Source organism: Balaenoptera acutorostrata, chromosome 8, assembly GCF_949987535.1.
Source record: "Balaenoptera acutorostrata chromosome 8, mBalAcu1.1, whole genome shotgun sequence".
Lineage (NCBI taxonomy): Eukaryota > Metazoa > Chordata > Mammalia > Artiodactyla > Balaenopteridae > Balaenoptera > Balaenoptera acutorostrata.
In genome coordinates this window covers 115,039,515-115,056,867 of record NC_080071.1, presented here as the reverse complement: position 1 = coordinate 115,056,867, position 17,353 = coordinate 115,039,515, and the positions used below count along the sequence as shown (strand labels likewise).

The 17,353-nt window shown below is 46.1% G+C and overlaps 1 protein-coding gene and 1 pseudogene across 8 annotated transcripts in view; both read right to left on the bottom strand.

Annotated features, from left to right (window-relative positions):
- The window catches only part of MGAT5 (alpha-1,6-mannosylglycoprotein 6-beta-N-acetylglucosaminyltransferase), a 359,084-nt gene that overhangs the window by 291,135 nt on the left and 50,596 nt on the right, over nucleotides 1-17,353 (bottom strand). For 4 of the 8 annotated variants that reach the window (XM_057550780.1, XM_057550787.1, XM_057550778.1 and 1 more), the window contains exon 2: nucleotides 16,965-17,014. The exons of 2 other annotated variants lie outside the window; for them this stretch is intronic. The gene's annotated coding sequence lies outside the window, so the exon portion shown is untranslated. Of the gene's footprint in view, nucleotides 1-14,783; nucleotides 14,935-16,964; nucleotides 17,015-17,353 lie in introns of all 8 variants that reach the window. 2 more of the 8 variants (XM_057550781.1, XM_057550782.1) reach the window with 1 other exon arrangement.
- On the bottom strand, nucleotides 11,934-12,765 carry LOC103014533 (glycine cleavage system H protein, mitochondrial-like; annotated as a pseudogene).

The window sequence follows — 17,353 nt, the reverse complement described above, 5'->3', positions numbered from 1 at the left end:
CTTTGCGTGGACCATATACGATGACCCGCTCAATTCTCCAGTCTGGGGAGAAGCAGGGTTAGGCGTGTGTTTAGGAATCAGTCTTCTCTCTCATTTTCTTTCCCCCAGGTTGGCAGCAGGGAGTCACACCCTGTAAGCCACAGGCCTCAGGCAACGTGCCTCTGTTTGTAATCCAGGGGTCCCCAAATGTGTGAAGCAGCAGAACTCCGAATGTCTTGGGCTCTGGGGCACCAGGGGATCCCTTGGACGCCCTTCTTCTGAACCAGGAACAATCCAACTGGCAGGAAAGGGTACATGTTGTGGGCAGAGGCCTCGGCATCTCAGAGGAATGCAGAAAATATTAAAGAGTCACATCTCCCTGCTTTCCTACAGAATGTTTTTTCCTTGATTATTCTTTTCACCACCCATGGCACTTACTGGTAAATAAGTGATTGCCACAGATCTGAGCAGGTTAGGGGAAAAAAAGACTCAAATTTGGGAAAGCTCTATCCCATCACTTAATCTCTTTTTCTGGGAACTGAAAAAACACCACTATGATATGATTCTAGGGGCTGAGTACCTGAATCCAGGTAAGCGCTTATACCAAAATTACTGTAGAAATAAGATATGCAACACATAGAGCCTTTACAGTCATCATGTAAAAATGACAGTTATTTCCTCTAAGGGATGATAATTAATGCTGCCTTTACATAAGCCACTGTTTTTAAAGTTTTTCTTTTTTCCTGATGTTTTCCTGTATTAGCAATCAGCAGGGTAATCGACATCAGCGTCGGGCATTTCCTCTGAGAGATGAACACTTTCACCAACACTTTCCAATATGCAGAGGCATTCCCGTTTGAATAACAAGGCAGGAGAACTTCCCTGGTGGCATGGTGGTTAAGAATCCACCTGAGAATGCAGGGGACACGGGTTCGAGCCCTGGTCCAAGAAGATCCCACATGCCACAGAGCAACTAAGCCCGTGCGCCACAACTGCTGAGCCTGCGCTCTAGAGCCCGCGAGCCACAACTACTGAGCCCACGTGCCACAACTGCTGAAGCCCGTGCGCCTAGAGCCCGTGCTCCACAACAAGAGAAGCCACTGCAATGAGAAGCCCACGCACCACAACGAAGAGGAGCCCCCGCTCGCCGCAACTAGAGAAAGCCCGCGCACAGCAACGAAGACCCAACGCAGCCAATCAATCAATCAATCAAAAGGAAAAACAAGGCAGGGGGATGGGGGAGTTTGAGGGTATAGTTCTTGCCCCAGAGCATTCTGGGATTCCCTTGCCCCTGATCACAAAGGCACAAGAGGTTCTGCCCATACACTCAAGACAATACAAATGACTGAGGTGCAAGAAAAACTCTCCCGCGTCTCTAAAATGCTCTCCCCACCAGACCGGCCTTTCCTCCCTGCCATTCAAACATTTTTGAGTACTTCTGTCAGGGACTGAGTATGTGACGATGAAGAAGCATGATCCTGGCCCTCAAACTGTAGTGGGGAGACACACACGTCAATGGATCATTAGACTACAACATAAAAGTGGAATCTACCCACTGATTCAACAAGTGTTTGTTGAGCACCTACTACATGCAGGGCACTGTTCTGGATGCCAGTGTACAAAAGCAAGAGTACATAATAGACACAGGATAATCACAAGAATACAGAAGAAACCCATCACATCCTATCCAGGAGGATGAAGAAAGGCTTCTCTGAAAAAGGAAACCCTGGAAGGAGTCCTGAAAGACGAAAAGAAGATGGTGGAGGAAGACATCCCCAGCGTGGGGTGGGAGCCTGTGCATGAAGCAGAGGTACCAGTGACCAGTGACAGTCAAGGGCACTGTTGCCCTGCGCGCCTGGAACAGAAGGGGAGGCAGGGGGCCAAGATGAGTCTTGGACGGCAAGACAAGGTGACCAGGGACCTTGACACCACAGCAGGACTTAGGGCTCCCCTGTAGTTGAGTAATTTTGAACAGCCTGCATCCCAAGAAGGGCGTGATCCGATTCCCATCTCAGATATAATACCCCGAAAAGGTTTTTACTTGCAAGCACTGCCTCTCCTGCCTCAGAGGCTTGAAAATGCAAAAGACGGGCAGATTTAGATTTAGTAACTGGATACAAACAAGTTTCAAAAAAATAAGGCACAGAAGATTCTTCCCTGTTTTAATTAGAGAAGATGGCTAGAAACTACTAAGGCGGCGGGGGGAGAAAAAGAAGAATGTTTTTTCACAAACCCCAAAAATCAAGTGAGCAAAAACCAGCTTCCCAGAGACAAACCGTCCTGACTTAGTAATTCTGCTAGAACTGCTCATTTTCATCTCTGCTGGGACCAACAGAAGCTGCGTGACAAATGCTCTTCACGTCCCGTGTGGCCTGCTGCCACACCACACCTCGGTACGAGCCACGCCAGCCTCCCAACTTGGCCACCAAGCTCGTGGTGAAGGAGCCAACCTCTGACAGATCCAGAGAGGAGTGAGTGTACATATTCTCACCATGGACAATGGCTGCAAGGAAGGCTATTTTTTCCAAATAATATTTTATATTAATTTAACAGTTCAACATTCCCAAAGGCCTTCAAACTGAGGACTGAATTTCCCCTATAACATGAAGGGCAATTTCAGATCCCCCGTAGTCCAAAATTCAACGATTAAACATCCCATCCATTCTGTCCCTATAGACTAGACACACTTACTACTCAGAAAATGGTACCCTGTAATAATAAACTGATGCAATGAGATTGCACTTCAATGTTATGGTTTCCAACCCAAATCCAGTTAAAAGCGCCTATGTCATATATCCTGTTTATTGACCACATTTTAAGCCTATCAGCTACTCTAGCTTCAAATTAACTTGATTGCTTCGATACAAACACAAACTCCAATTTAATTTCTACACGACTATCTGCCTTCCAAATGAAATTCTAAAGCCCAACAAGTGAGATCATAATTAGGTTGGTTACGTTTTTTATTATAGAAGCAAGCACATTAAATGTTACTGCCTTGAAGGCCAATGTTTCTATTAGCGAAGCCACACATGAAATAGACTGGGATTTTTCTTCATCTACCGCTGCGAGTTGCCAAGATGTTTAACTGCCACATTTTGGAATATTTCAAATGTTTCCAGTCAGAATCAAAACTGAGAGATGGGTTAAAAATTAGTCTTCACTGTATGCAGTGTATAATGAATTCCATCACTTAACATTCCCAAAACAGGCAAAACTAATCTTGCTGAGAAGTCAGGTCGGTGCTTATGCTTGGGATGGGGGTGAATGCAGATCTTGATTACAAGGAGGCACAGGGGAGCTGCCCGGTACTGGGCATTGTTTACTTCTTGATCTGGGTACAAATGGCTGTGATAATTCACCATGCGGTACACGAACCACGTGTAACTGTTCTTTACGTATAATTCAGTTAAAAGTTTAAAATATTAGGGTAGAGGACAATTATTTGCCTACTCTCATGAAGACCCTAACAGGTCAGGACTTCAATTCTATGTGGCATTTGAAAGAACATGGGTTTCACATGGACAGAAATCAGATCAACAGAAATACTGATCTGCTTTACTGGACATGCTTTCATTCTCTTTCATTCATTTTTCTGAAAGATCTCAGCCATATGTTCATTGCGGCCTTATTTACAATTGCCAAGATATGGAAACAACCTAAGGGCCCGTCAATGGATGAATGGATAAAGAAGATGTGGTGTGTCTATATATACACAATGGAATATTATTTGGCCATAAAAAGATGAAGTCTTGCCACTTGCAACACTATGAATTGACCTTGAAGGTCTCATGCTAAGTGAAATAAGACAGAGAAAGATAAATACTGTATGATATCACTCATATGTGGAATCTAAAAAAAACACGAACAAGAAAACAAAATAAATGAACAACCAACAAAAACAGGTAGATACAGAGAACAGAGCAGTGGTTGCCAGACGAGAAGGGGTGGGGCAAAACGGGTAAAAGGGACCAACTGTTTGGTGATGGATGGAAACTAAATTTTGGATTGTGAGCAGCCTATAGGGCATATAGAAGTAAAGATATAATGTTGTATACATGAAACTTACATAATGTTATAAACCAACGTTACTTCAATAAAAAATAAGTAGATACTAACCATCCTGACGGTCACGTGCGCAGCATGGGGAACACCCAGCGTGAATCAGTATTTAACATCCCCTCCTCCACACAACACAACTACTTCCAGCAACAATCATGCAATAATCATCATTCTATTCTTGAATCATTTAGTTTTAAAATAACCATTTAAAAAGAAGGTCGTATTTATTTATTTATTTTTAACATCTTTATTGGAGTATAGCTGCTTTACAATGGTGTGTTTGTTTCTGCTGTATAACAAAGTGAATCAGCTATATGTATACATATATCCCCATATCCCCTCCCTCTTGCGTCTCCCTCCCACCCCTCTAGGTGGTCACAAAGCATGAGCTGATCTCGCTGTGCTATGCAGCTGCTTCCCACTAGCTACCTATTTGACATTTGGTAGTATATATATGTCAGTGCTACTCTCTCACTTCGTCCCAGCTTACACTTCCCCCTCCCCGTGTCCTCAAATCCATTCTCTATGTCTGCGTCTTTATCCCTGTCCTGCCCCTAGGTTCCTTAGAACCTTTTTTTGTGTTTCTTTTTTGAGATTCCATATATATATGTGTTAGCATACGGTATTTGTTTTTCTCTTTCTGAATTACTTCACTCTGTATGACAGACTCTAGGTCCATCTACCTCACTACAAATAACTCAATTTCGTTTCTTTTTATGGCTGAGTAATATTCCATTGTATATATGTGCCACATCTTCTTTATCCATTCATCTGTCGATGGACACTTAGGTTGCTTCTATGTCCTGGCTATTGTAAATAGAGCTGCAATGAACATTGTGGTACATGACTCTTTTTGAATTATGGTTTTCTTAGGCTATATGCCCAGTAGTGGGATTGCTGGATCATATGGTAGTTCTGTTTTTAGTTTTTTAAGGAACCTCCATACTGTTCTCCATAGTGGCTGTATCAATTTACATTCCCACTAACAGTGCAAGAGGGTTCCCTTTTCTCCACACCCTCTCCAGCATTTATTGTTTGTAGATTTTCTGATGATGGCCATTTAAAAAGAAGATCAATTTTAAAGTGACTTCTAAAATGCAGCAAAACATTTCTTCCATGAACTACAATATGCACTTACCCAGCACTATGACACCTAGGAGTTCTCACTCTCTCACTGTTTTAAATTTTAAGCACATATTAAAAACTCCAGGGACTTCCCTGGTGGCGCAGTGGTTAAGAATCCGCCTGCCAATGCAGGGGACACAGTTTGAGCCCTGGTCCGGGAAGGTCCCACATGCCACGGAGCAACTAAGCCCGTGCGCCACAACTACTAAGCCTGTGCGCCACAACTACTGAGCCCGCGCTCTAGAGCCCGTGCTCTGCAACAAGAGAAGCCACCGCAATGAGAAGCCCGCGCACCGCAACAAAGAGTAGCCCCCGCTCGCCGCAGCTAGAGAAAACCCGCGCACAGCAACGAAGACCCAACGCAGCCAAACAAATAAATAAAAACTCCAAATGGTCACACAGTGACAGAAGTGAAGAAACTCAATTTCCATTTGTTCATCGTCAACTGCACTATCACTGTTTATCTCAAAGCTCTGTTTAAACATAAGAACATGTTGTACCATAATGGACGAGAGGCATGAAGTACTCCTAAAGCAGCTCCAGCACGGCCGAACTGCTAGGAACTTAACTCTCAAATCAACGTGTATCACTCGGTCCACGTGTATCAGGGCCAACTGTGTAACAGAGTTGCCCAAATTGATTTCCATGTACAATACAATGTTTATTAAAGGGAACTTTTTTTTTAAGTGTGCTAATCTGATGTGCGTAAATAAATATATACTTACACATAGGTATATATAATTATTAACAGCAGCAACTATTCAGAATTTAGAGGAGCAAAAGAGTTTTTCCCAGAAACTATGTTATCAGTGGCTTCTGTTTAGATTTGCCCACACGTGGTGGTAACACAATGCAGACCGGCTGAAGTCAGCTGTACTGGTTTTAGCCTCAGTAAAGGCTGCCCCGCCTGACAGCCCCACCTGCGGGGGACCGCGCCCACAGCTCCACCCATGGGACACAGCTGCACACAGCCAAAAGCAAAAGAACCCTGCAGACAGAAGGCCTCTGAAGACACAAAATAAACGTCCAAGTTCAGACACAAAAGCTTTTGTGTTGCGCACATTAAGACAGCCCTCGCAGTTTGCAGTGAGGGTAAAGCAGGGTTTCTCAATGTCAGCACCGTTGGCTATTTGGCCGGGCTAATTCCTTGCTGTGGGACCGTCCTGTATGTTACAGGATGTTAATCTGCCTGCCTGGACTCTATCCACTGCATACACAGGCCAGTAACACACTCCCATACCCTTGAACCAAGATGTGACAAAGGTCCCCCCCTTCACCGCCACCTCAGAGTCCCTCGGGCGGAGGTTAGAACACCTTGGGACGGCACACGGGAAATCAGGCCCAGGGCTCGCCCCAGGGAAGGGAGACGTGGTTTATTTTTAGAGCTCCCTTTTCATTCTTAACAAGTGCATCTATTTCTTATTCAAACACACATTTAATTAAATACACAAAGAGAGGGTGTGCTACTGAAAACAATACCAGCAGCCCTCTCAAATTATTTTTCCTTTATTTTCAAATATTTACCTAATGAACAGAAACAAAACAAACATCTTTCCCAAAAGGCCATTCCAGCCCAAGAGAGATATTCTATAAACACGGGCATAAATGACCACTGTAAAGAAAATATTTCCAGACATGCCTCCAACCCCGAATCACTTTTTTTTTTTTTTTTTTTTTTTATTTATTTTTGGCTGTGTTGGGTCTTCGTTTCCGTGCGAGGGCTTTCTCTAGTTGCGGCGAGTGGGGGCCACTCTTCATCGCGGTGGGCGGGCCTCTCACTATCGCGGCCTCTCTCGTTGCGGAGCTCAGGCTCCAGTCGCGCAGGCTCAGGAGCTGTGGCTCACAGGCTTAGTTGCTCCGCGGCATGTGGGATCTTCCCAGACCAGGGCTCGAACCCGTGTCCCCTGAATTGGCAGGCAGACTCTCAATCACTGCGCCACCAGGGAAGCCCCCAGAATCACTTGTTTTACACACGATTCTAACTTGCTGCGGTTCCTCTGGGTCAAAGCAGCATGGAAGCGGCAAATCAGAACAGCAGCCGCAAGTAAGCACAGTGTCCCCAGAGAGCCTTGGGAGAGGCAGCCTGGATATTGCAAAAAAAAAAGAGCCGGGGATTCAGGGACAGCAAACTTGGATTTGAGTCTCTGTTCTACCACTTTCTCACCCTGGGGCTCTGACCAAATCACAACCTCCCAAGATGCCAGCTTTTATTTACGAAATGGAAGGTGATGTGTGCTTCTAAGAGCTGCCTTGAGAACTAACTCATTCGAACTAAGTGAAGGTTTTCATCCAGGTGTCAAATGTTATTACCTTGATTGTAGAATTACACACATCACGAGTCTCAGCCAGAGGTAACTGCTGGCTTTACCAATAGGAGTTTTATCACTGAAAACAGCCCCAGGGTTGGTTCCAACAGCATGAACGGCAGATTCAGAAGGTGGAAAAGAGTAGGAGACATGTGAAAGCGTAGCAAAGGGCAGGGAAGCCAGACGGCCTGGGTTCTCATCCCACTGGGTGATGCTGGGCAACTTTTTTGACTTCTACGTGCTTCAGTCTCCATCTACAAACTGGGGATAACAGTGGCAACGTCGGTGCCCATTATTTGCGGTAGTGATACTTTACAAAATCTCTGTGAACAAGGACTTGGCAAATATTAAACCAGTGATCCTAGGGGAAGGGAATACAGGCTTAGGTTCCTGTGAGCCTCTGGTCAGAACATTTTTGTCCACTGATCAACACGTAACCATGGGGACTTCCCTGGCGGTCCAGTGGTTAAGACTCTGCGCTTCCACTGCAGGGGACAAGGGTTCAATCCCTGGTCAGGAACGAAGATCCCACGTGTCTCGTGACCAATAAATAAATAAATAAAAACATAAAACATTCGCTGTCACCTATTAAATTTTTTTAAAAATCAGAAATAAATTTTTAAAAATACATAACCATGTTTTATGTGCTTCCGTTTTAAGACACCTTATTTAATAGATGCGGTTGATTCACCAATATTGAACTCACAGCCAACAGCACTATAACTCATGCTTGAAGAAGCTTATCTAACACACCTGTTTTCTCCCTAAGGTACAGCACAGCCTTCCAGCACTTCGGAACTCTCGACGTAATTCCAGCACTACGCTTGGGGGCCATTTAAACAACAAAATCACCAACCAAAAAAAAAAAAAAAAAGCTCAGGGGCTTCCCCGGTGGCACAGTGGTGGAGACTCCGCCTGCCAATGCGGGGGACACGGGTTCGAGCCCTGGTCTGGGAAGATCCCACATGCCGCGGAGCAACTGGGCCCGTGAGCCACAACTACTGAGCCTGCGCGTCTGGAGCCCGTGCCCCGCAACAAGAGAGGCCGCGACAGTGAGAGGCCCACGCACCGCGATGAAGAGCGGCCCCCGCTCACCGCAACTAGAGAAAGTCCTCGCACAGAAACGAAGACCCAACACAGCCAAAATTAAATAAATAATTAATTAATTAATTAATTTTTTTTAAAAAAAGCTCAAAAATGCGAAGAGTTGCACTAATGAGACCACGAAGAGGACACCTAGTTATAGTAGGAGACCTGAAACAAGAAGGCAGAGCATCTCCTACCTGAGCTGGGAACATGCACGTCAGTAACTCAAATTTTCCTCCACTGTGTGTGTCTACAAAGGGTCGCACAGTGCTACAACTACTGATTTGAGCGTTATACAAATAAGTTTTAACAAGGAGGCAGATTTGCACATACAGAATTTGCAAATAATGAGGATCAACTGTACCAGACTCACGAAGTAGCTTTGATGATTCCATGAATGAATACAGATAAAGCGCTGAGAACTTCCCCATGTATAGGAAGCACTCCACAGATGCTCATTATTACTGGGGAGTCAAATATGTCCGTAACATATCACATAGTGTAAAAGGCTTAACAAAACTGTGAAAAAAGAACATAGATGGTGGTAGAGAAGCACAGGCGAGGGAGTATGGCATAGAATAAAGAAATCAAAAACCAAAACTCAGGAACTTTCTTCCTTAAAGCAATCTTCCACTTAACCTATTTATCTTTCTTTCTCTCCACCAAAAGATTACACTCCCCAGGCCAGCCGTCTACCTTTCCGCTCTCACATACATTCTCTGGATGCTTTGTCCTTTTTGCAACGTACGGTAGGAAACGACATTTCCCCAACTCCCTCACCAACTGGCTCCCAGGTAGGGTTGGCCTGCGGGAGACACCAGCAGCAGCTGGGAGGACAGGCGCAGGGAAGAGGCCGGGGTCTCTCATCCCCTTTCCATCCACCCACCAACATCTCCTCCAGGGATGCAGCCCTTTCCAAAGGGTTCTACTTCCCATTTCTGGTAACACTTCCAACTCCCATGCCCCCCGCAGCCCTCGGGGTGGATTTCTTCTGGTGGCTGCAGATCTCTGGGTTGCCACATGCTCTGTGGTACATCAATGTCACCTCTTCCGTCACCTACAAACCCAGTTTTCTGTCGTAGGTCCTCTGGTCACAATGCCTAGTCCAGTTATCCTGACTGACATGATACCACACATGGCTCCAGAAGGATGCTAAACCTGCAACTCTCCTGCCGAGACCAGTCCCACTACACACACACACACACACACACACACACACCCGCCGTCCTTCCCACAATCTCACCTCACATTCAGACTCTCTGGATTGAGGACAAATAAAGATGCTTTGGTTTGCTTTCTTTTAATTCATTGCTGCCGGAAGAAAGTGCACTTACGAAACTATTAGAGCTACTTCAGCTTTTTATCAAGTACGTTACCTCCCCCTTTCAACATGGGTTACTGGTTGCCCCTGCTCCAACAGTCTCCTTCTGCTTAAGTGCTATTTACTTTCAAAAGACTAAGCAGTACTCTCCCCTCATACATACCTTGATTTAAAAAAAAAAAAAAAAAAGATCCAAATGCGGCCGATGGCACATGGCCAATTTCCTCTCATGGTCAGCACTAGCCACGGCTGCCGCTGACAGCGGCCAGTATAATCAACGTCCATTAATTCTGAGGCAATTTCCAATCTTCTCTTCCCATTGTTTCTTACTCAGGGCATAAAAATGCAACGCCTGACCATAATCACGAACAGGCATAAAAGAGGAGTAAACAAGTTCACGTGGATAAAAGAATGCAAGAGTGAACAAGATTCTGATAAGTGAATCAGAGAAGCAGGAGAAAGGAGGCCTGTGGGCAATGTTCGCTACTCACTGAATGCCTGTCCTCTTCTCCTCCCTAGACGCACAGCTGGATGACGTGTCCCAGCAAGGTGAGGCCAGGGGACCTGCGTCTGTGCTCCCTTCCAGGGGGCTAGAATGAACACCACTGCAGGGTGATCCTGGAGGGCAGGGGTTCACAAAGTCAGGGCCTATTTAGCCTTGGTCGCTAAATGACTTTTTTTTTTATTGAAGTAGATATATATCTATATTCCTTTTTCTCTGATTCTTTTCCATTTTGGGTTATTACAAGATATTGAATATTGTTTCCTGTGCTATACAGTAAATCCTTGTTGTTTATTTTATATATAGTAGTATGTATCTGTTAATCCCATACTCCCAGTTTATCCCTCACCACTCTCCTTTGGTAACTGTAAGTTTGTTTCCTATGTCTGTGAGTCTGTTTCGTAAATAAGCTCATTTGTACTATTTTCTAGATTCCACATAGAAGTGATATAATATTTGCCTTTGTCTGACTTACTTGACTTAGTATGATAATCTCTAGGTCCATCCATGTTGCTACAAATGGCATTATTTCATTCTTTTTTATGGCTGAGTGATATTCTGTTGTATATATGTACCACATCTTTATCCATTCTTCTGTCGATGGGCATTTAGGTTGCTTCATGTCTTGGCTATTGTGAATAGTGCTGCTATGAACATTGGGGTGCATGTATCTTTTCAAATTCGAGTTTTTCCAGATATAGGCCCAAGAGTGGGATTGCTGGATCACACGGTAACTATTTTTAGTCTTTTAAGGAACCTCCATACTGTTCTCCATAGTGGCTGTATCAATTTACATTCCCACCAACAGTGCAAGAGGGTTCCCTTTTCTCCAAACCCTCTCTAGCATTTACTATACTAAATGACTTCTTAAAAAGGGTAATTTCCCCACCTCCACCAGCCTAAAACGTTGAACTAGGAAAAAGAAACTTGCACTGGGTATAAAATGACTATATGTATAGACACACGCACACACACAGAGGTCCTTCTGCTACAGAAGGTCACAAACGCAGGACGTGTGCCTTTCAAATGAGCTGGGCAGACATCTGGTCAAGGTGGCCAAAGGCATATATGAAATAACCCCCCAGCAGGTCCCTTCCAGACGGATCTCTAAAAAGAGAGATCACCATTTGGGTGAGGAACACAGGAATGGGCACTGTTCCTGGTTCCCCATCTCCTGTCGGGGAGAACAGTGCCCTGCAGACCAGTAACACTTTCACTTTGTAGCATAAAAACCAGGATTCAGAGAGGTCAGGGTGGGCCCTCCAGCAGAAACAGAGCCGAGACCCCCATCTCCCAGGTCGGCGCTACTACTCAAAGCGGGTGGGCGCACCCACAGAGGGCAGCCGGTCCACCAAGTGTTTCTGGTCTTTGAAGAGCTAGGTACCAAAACTGAGGGTAAGTGTCCTTTTAACTTTTACAGCCAGTGGACAGGGTAACTCTATGTCTTTGAATCTTACAATAAAATTGAAGGCTAGTATTTTACACTGCCTTCTTTTTTTTTTTTCTTTTTAGATTAAGTTGTTTCAAACTAGTTTATTGAGGGGTTCCATTTTCACTCCTCAATAGATTTTATGTATTTCTCATATGCTTCTTCACTCATTAGTTCATCCAGTTCTGAAGGGTTACTGAGTGTCATCTTGATCAGCCCACCATCTTCATAACAAGATTGGTTGACAAGTCCTGGATTTTCTGCTAGAGCTTCATTAATTTCAGTTACTTCTCCTGATAGACTCTGAGAATAGAGTTCACTAGCAGCTTTCACACTTTCCAAAGCACCAAATTCCTCGTCTGTTCAATTTTGTCCCAACTTCAGGCAGACTACAGTGAACAACATCTCCCAAAGCTTCCTGTGCAAAATTGCTGATCCCACTGTTCCAACACCATTTTCTGTTGTTACCCATTCATGTCTGTCTGTGAATTTACGACCCGACGGCAGAGCGGGTCCGGTGCGCAGCGCCCGGATGGCGCCCGCCCGCAGTCCCCAGGGCCGCGGCGGGCAGGGCGCGTTGGGCGCAGAGATGGCGCGCCGGCTGCAGACCGCGGCCCGCACGCTCCGCGCCACTCGCAGCGCGAAGTGCGCAGGGGACCACTTCCTACTTTCTTTAATCTCACTTTTTCTAGCAACTTGTTTTTATGGTACCAGACCATGATGGTTTAGAATTTTAAAAAACGGTTCCATTTCTGCAGGCACCCCAAACTCTTCAACCAAATTCCCATGGTCACTGCACCCCCTTTCCCAATCCTTCCTGCCTCACCCTCACCCAGGCTCTCCTCTACCTTTCACCCTTCCTTTCCAGGAGGCATCTCTCTTTAAATGGGTGGTGGTAAACTTTCCGGTAGCCCCTGCAATGCATGCGCAGTGGGCACTGACTCCCGTGAGCCATCTTGAGCTCAGACCAAAAGGAAGAGTTAAAAGTGATCAGTCAGGGCTTCCCTGGTGGCGCAGTGGTTGAGACTCTGCCTGCCAATGCAGGGGACACGGGTTCGAGCCCTGGTCTGGGAAGATCCCACATGCTGCGGAGCGGCTGGGCCCGTGAGCCACAATTACTGAGCCTGCGCGTCTGGAGCCTGTGCTCCGCAACAAGAGAGGCCGCGATAGTGAGAGGTCCGTGCACCGCGATGAGGAGTGGCCCCCACTCGCCGCAACTAGAGAAAGCCCTCGCACAGAAACGAAGACCCAACACAACCTAAATAAATAAATAAATAAATAGCCTTCCCTTAAAAAAAAAAAAGTGAATCCATCCACACAGTTAAAACAACGGTCCCAGAAAGCCATCACGGTAAAAGAAGAAAAAAACCGTCCGTGGCTCTTACCCACGTTAATTAACGCGAGGGAGAGCCTCAGCCTGCCCAACAGCTCTCTATCCAGCACCTAAACCTGAGACGCAAAGTAAAGGAGCCTTCGCCTTTCTCCTCCACGGAGGTCGCCATACGTGGAGAGATGCCACGCCGGCTTGGGGAGACAGGAGAGGTTATTGACAGACTGAGTCACGTGTGCGGCATCAGGTATGGTGAAGTATTACGGGAAGGGAAGGGGACGTGGAGACGGCATTAGCTCTGTCCAGCAGGACCCACGGAACTGCCCATTACAAGGCAGCCCTGAACTAGTGGAGGAGGACGACTTGGAGAGAAGGATTTAAACACATACACCTCCTTGAAAGTGAATGAAGAGAAACCGTCTAGACGACAATGACGGGGCAGGGACGTAATGAACGAAACCACGAGAAAGGGCGGAGCCAGGCAGCGCCAACCCTCCCCGGAGCGTGGGTACCGCGGGGCTTGCTGTAGGTCTCCGTCCCAGGCAGGCCACGTTTTTTAGACTTTCCAGGGACAAAAGGATGGTAATTTTAACAGACGCCAACATCGGCACCTTTCACAGTTACTAAGACGTGTCATCCACGAGATCAGAAAGGCAGGGGCTCGAGAGGGATGTAAATGCGCAAGTATTCCACTAAGTCTCCGCACTTGTCTGGGTATTTGAAATATTTAAACATTTCTCAGTATTTTTTTTCAAGTATAGCCAGAGAACAGACACATGACGCTGTTTTGAAACGTCTTGCCACAAACCGGGAATGCTGATTAGACCCAGTCCAAACCAGGCATGCCTTGGGAAGACAACTGCTCTGCTGTTCCACGTCTGGCCTGGTGACAAGGGGCAGCCCCAGCCCTGACCTCTGCCCTGCACCCCACCTTTCCCTGGGGCCAACAGGGCGGCGGGGTTAATCCAACGTGCCCAGCTATCAATGGGCGGCAGCTGTCTACTCAGACTGCAGGCACCTCTTGGGCTTTGAGAAGGAGGGCCGAGATGGAGATCCAATGTGCACCACAGGCGAAGGGCCGGGAAGGTGACAAGCATCCTCAGCTGACTCTCTTCCCAAATCCTGCGGCCACCATCAGGCTGGCTCAAGAGCCTGTCCCTGCCCCACTCCAGGCAGGCCATGCAGTGGACACGGCTGCACAGCACACAGCCAAGGTCAGGCACTGACATTTCCCAAGACGTGACTAACATCCTGGGAACCACAGAAAGAAATCTGAGCACGGACAGTGAAGGCTGTTTCATCTTAACTGCATCCAAGACTTGCCATCTAAGCCCCCATTTCTGTTACACCTCTTCCAAGATTACTCATCTTTGATGCCAACAGGAGAACGCCATGAACTTGAAACTCCATCATCTGGATTTGTTGATGACTATATTTCAACGCCTGCATGAGCGGGATAAAAAGAAAATGAAACCAAATTTTTCCTACCTAACACCTGTTTCTTTTTGACACTCATTGGTTCGGCTCATCCTGCTGCCACATGCCAGGTTCTGTACTCGCCACTGGTGGTGTGAAAAGGAATAAGGCCAACCCTCGTGCTCAAGGAAGGTACGGTCTAGACAGACCCACAGTGAGTAACATACCTTCTGCTGCCCTCCTGGCCTTAGCCTTCTCCTCTGGCAGTGTGTGTTCACGAGATCTACTGGGGTGCCTATGGTTTTAACTTCCATTTTTATCAACACTGCATCGTTCTCTTCCGGTCAGGTCTCCAGAAATGAATGGTTCTTTGAGAAACTAAGGCATAAAAAAACCAGGTACAGGATCTACCAACCTATGTGAGAAACATTTTCCGACACCCATTTCCCAGCAACACCCTTTCTTACCACAGACTCTGTGGCAGAGTTAGGGTCATTTGTTTCCAGAAGCCAATCATTTCCCTGATCTACACTGACTCATGGTTACACATAAACCCAAGCCTAAAGCTGGGACAACTTCTTTCCCGTTGAATCAGAAGAAAGACAGTTTTACAAAATGGCCAGGGGAGAAGGGTGACTGCTTCTCCACCTTCAGGAAGACCCAACCACCTCCAAAGTCCTGGGCGTTGTCAAAGTGTGGAGAGTGTGCTTTATAATCTGAAGGCTAATTTAAAAGATGGTAAGACACGCAAACTCATCTGTGATACGGCTTTCAAGTTATAAATGTCAGTGACAGCCAGTCTGCTGCGTTGGGAACTCCTCCAGCAGGTTGACAGCAGCCCAATTCCACGGCTCTGGAGGAGGCTGACAGACAGCTGCTCTTTCAGTAGTTATTCTGAAAGGAGCCAAGAGGCCCTCCCAAAGGCAGCTAGGTATTGGCGCGCTGGAGGGGGAAGGAGACACCATATCTGGTGGCAGGTAGACACAGCCCAGGAGTGCCACATGACGCCAACACGTCTGCCTGCTCCACGAAGACTGTCAACCCCACACAGTGCAGGAAAAAAAGAAAAAAAAAAAAAAATCACAGCAGAGGAGAGGCAGAAAGATGCACATCCTTCCCAGGGCATAAGCCACTGCACCTGGGTATCAGGGAGCGCAGACCCAGCTCCTAGTCGCCACGATGCCAGCCTGCTACAGCCCTAGCTGCCATGCCTGGCACCTCTTGGAGGGCAGTGAACGGACTTCCTTATCTGTCGGCACTTCACTAGTTTCAGAACAGACCCTTGAAGATAGATGGTTTACTTGTCCGGTCCCTGAACTGATAAACCACTCCCTTTCAGTCATGTGTGTGATGTGGAGGTAGGGGGATGTGTAAGAGGGATTAAATATGCTTGTTCTGTCTTAGACAAAACCCTATGTCTTTAGAGACGCAAAATCTCTTTAAGGTTCTGACGGAGACACTTCTTGTTTCTCTGATTTCTCCCAGCGGGACAAACTTTCAAGGTGACAGCTAGAGAGAAGCCTCTGATAAAAGTCACATGGTCACATAATTTGAGATCTAACTAAGGCTTTTATTCACATCAGACATTCATCTGCTTGTCAGTTGCTGGAGTGGATTTTCCTGTGATGTTGTTAGGGACAAAGTTTGTTCAAAGATCCACACACATAAGAGAAACAAGAATTATGAATGTTTCATGTTTCATTCTTCTGGCCCCATAACCTTGACACCCAAATCCTATTAGCCTGTAAAATCCAAAAATTCTGCTCCCAAGCTGAATGTCTGATTTACCAAGGTGACTCTCAAAGGTAGCTTAGACAGTGGTTTTAAGCACTCAGGGCTATTCATCCAGTTAGAACAAGGAAGTACTCAGCAAAGTGCTTCCTCCGTAAAATATGTTCATAACTGGGGTCTTAGGAAAATGTACTCCGTGAACAATTCCTTGATACAGACACAGTTCAGAGATTGTGCAGTCATTGAGTCACACTCTCCACTTCATTGGCTTTGCTTATTTATGTTCACACCATGATCCTCTGTGTCTGAAGAGGCCAGCCCTTCCACCTAAGAGTATCAGGCCATAATCCAGCCCAATACATTTGCGTTTGATAATGACTAAGTAATAAATGATCTTCTGCTCCAGTCACTTTACTAATTCGAGGCAGACAAAACATTCTTGCCCAGTTAACCCAAAAGATCAATTCCACCAGGTCTTAACCAAATAGCCAGAGACGTATGTCTCCTTGGGATTGAGTTGCACTAGAAGGGCAACGCCCTGGCCCTTTGGGACTGTGGTGCATTTTGATGGTTCCAAATGCTAACGTCTGACTCAAATCCTAGGTCCTCTCCCCCTAAGGGCAAATATCCCGGGTCTGTGCTTAGCCAGGTAAATATGTGCTTACTATGGTACTTACATGGCCTGATGGATCCGCCTCCAATGTCTACTATAGAGCAGTAATCACTCCTGCAATCACAAGGACAAAGACATTTTTAAGTTTCTCCTCTTTAAGAACTTGATCCATTGCAAACAGACAGGCTGACAAAGAGCTTCTGCGAACTAGGCCTCTCACATTTCGGAACCCGACTGCCTTTTAAGATAAATACCGAAAAATAGCTAGGTGAGCGTTCCCTATCACTTCAACACCCAGAGGCATTTACCTAAAAAATTACATTATCTCACTTGTTAGGATCCAAATCCATCCATTATTAGTTCAGCAGGAGTAAGGCTACATTTGGCAAAGATGGAGCATCTCCACAAAACCTCTCTTTGTTCCAAGTCTCAGGAGGCATTAAACCAAAGCTT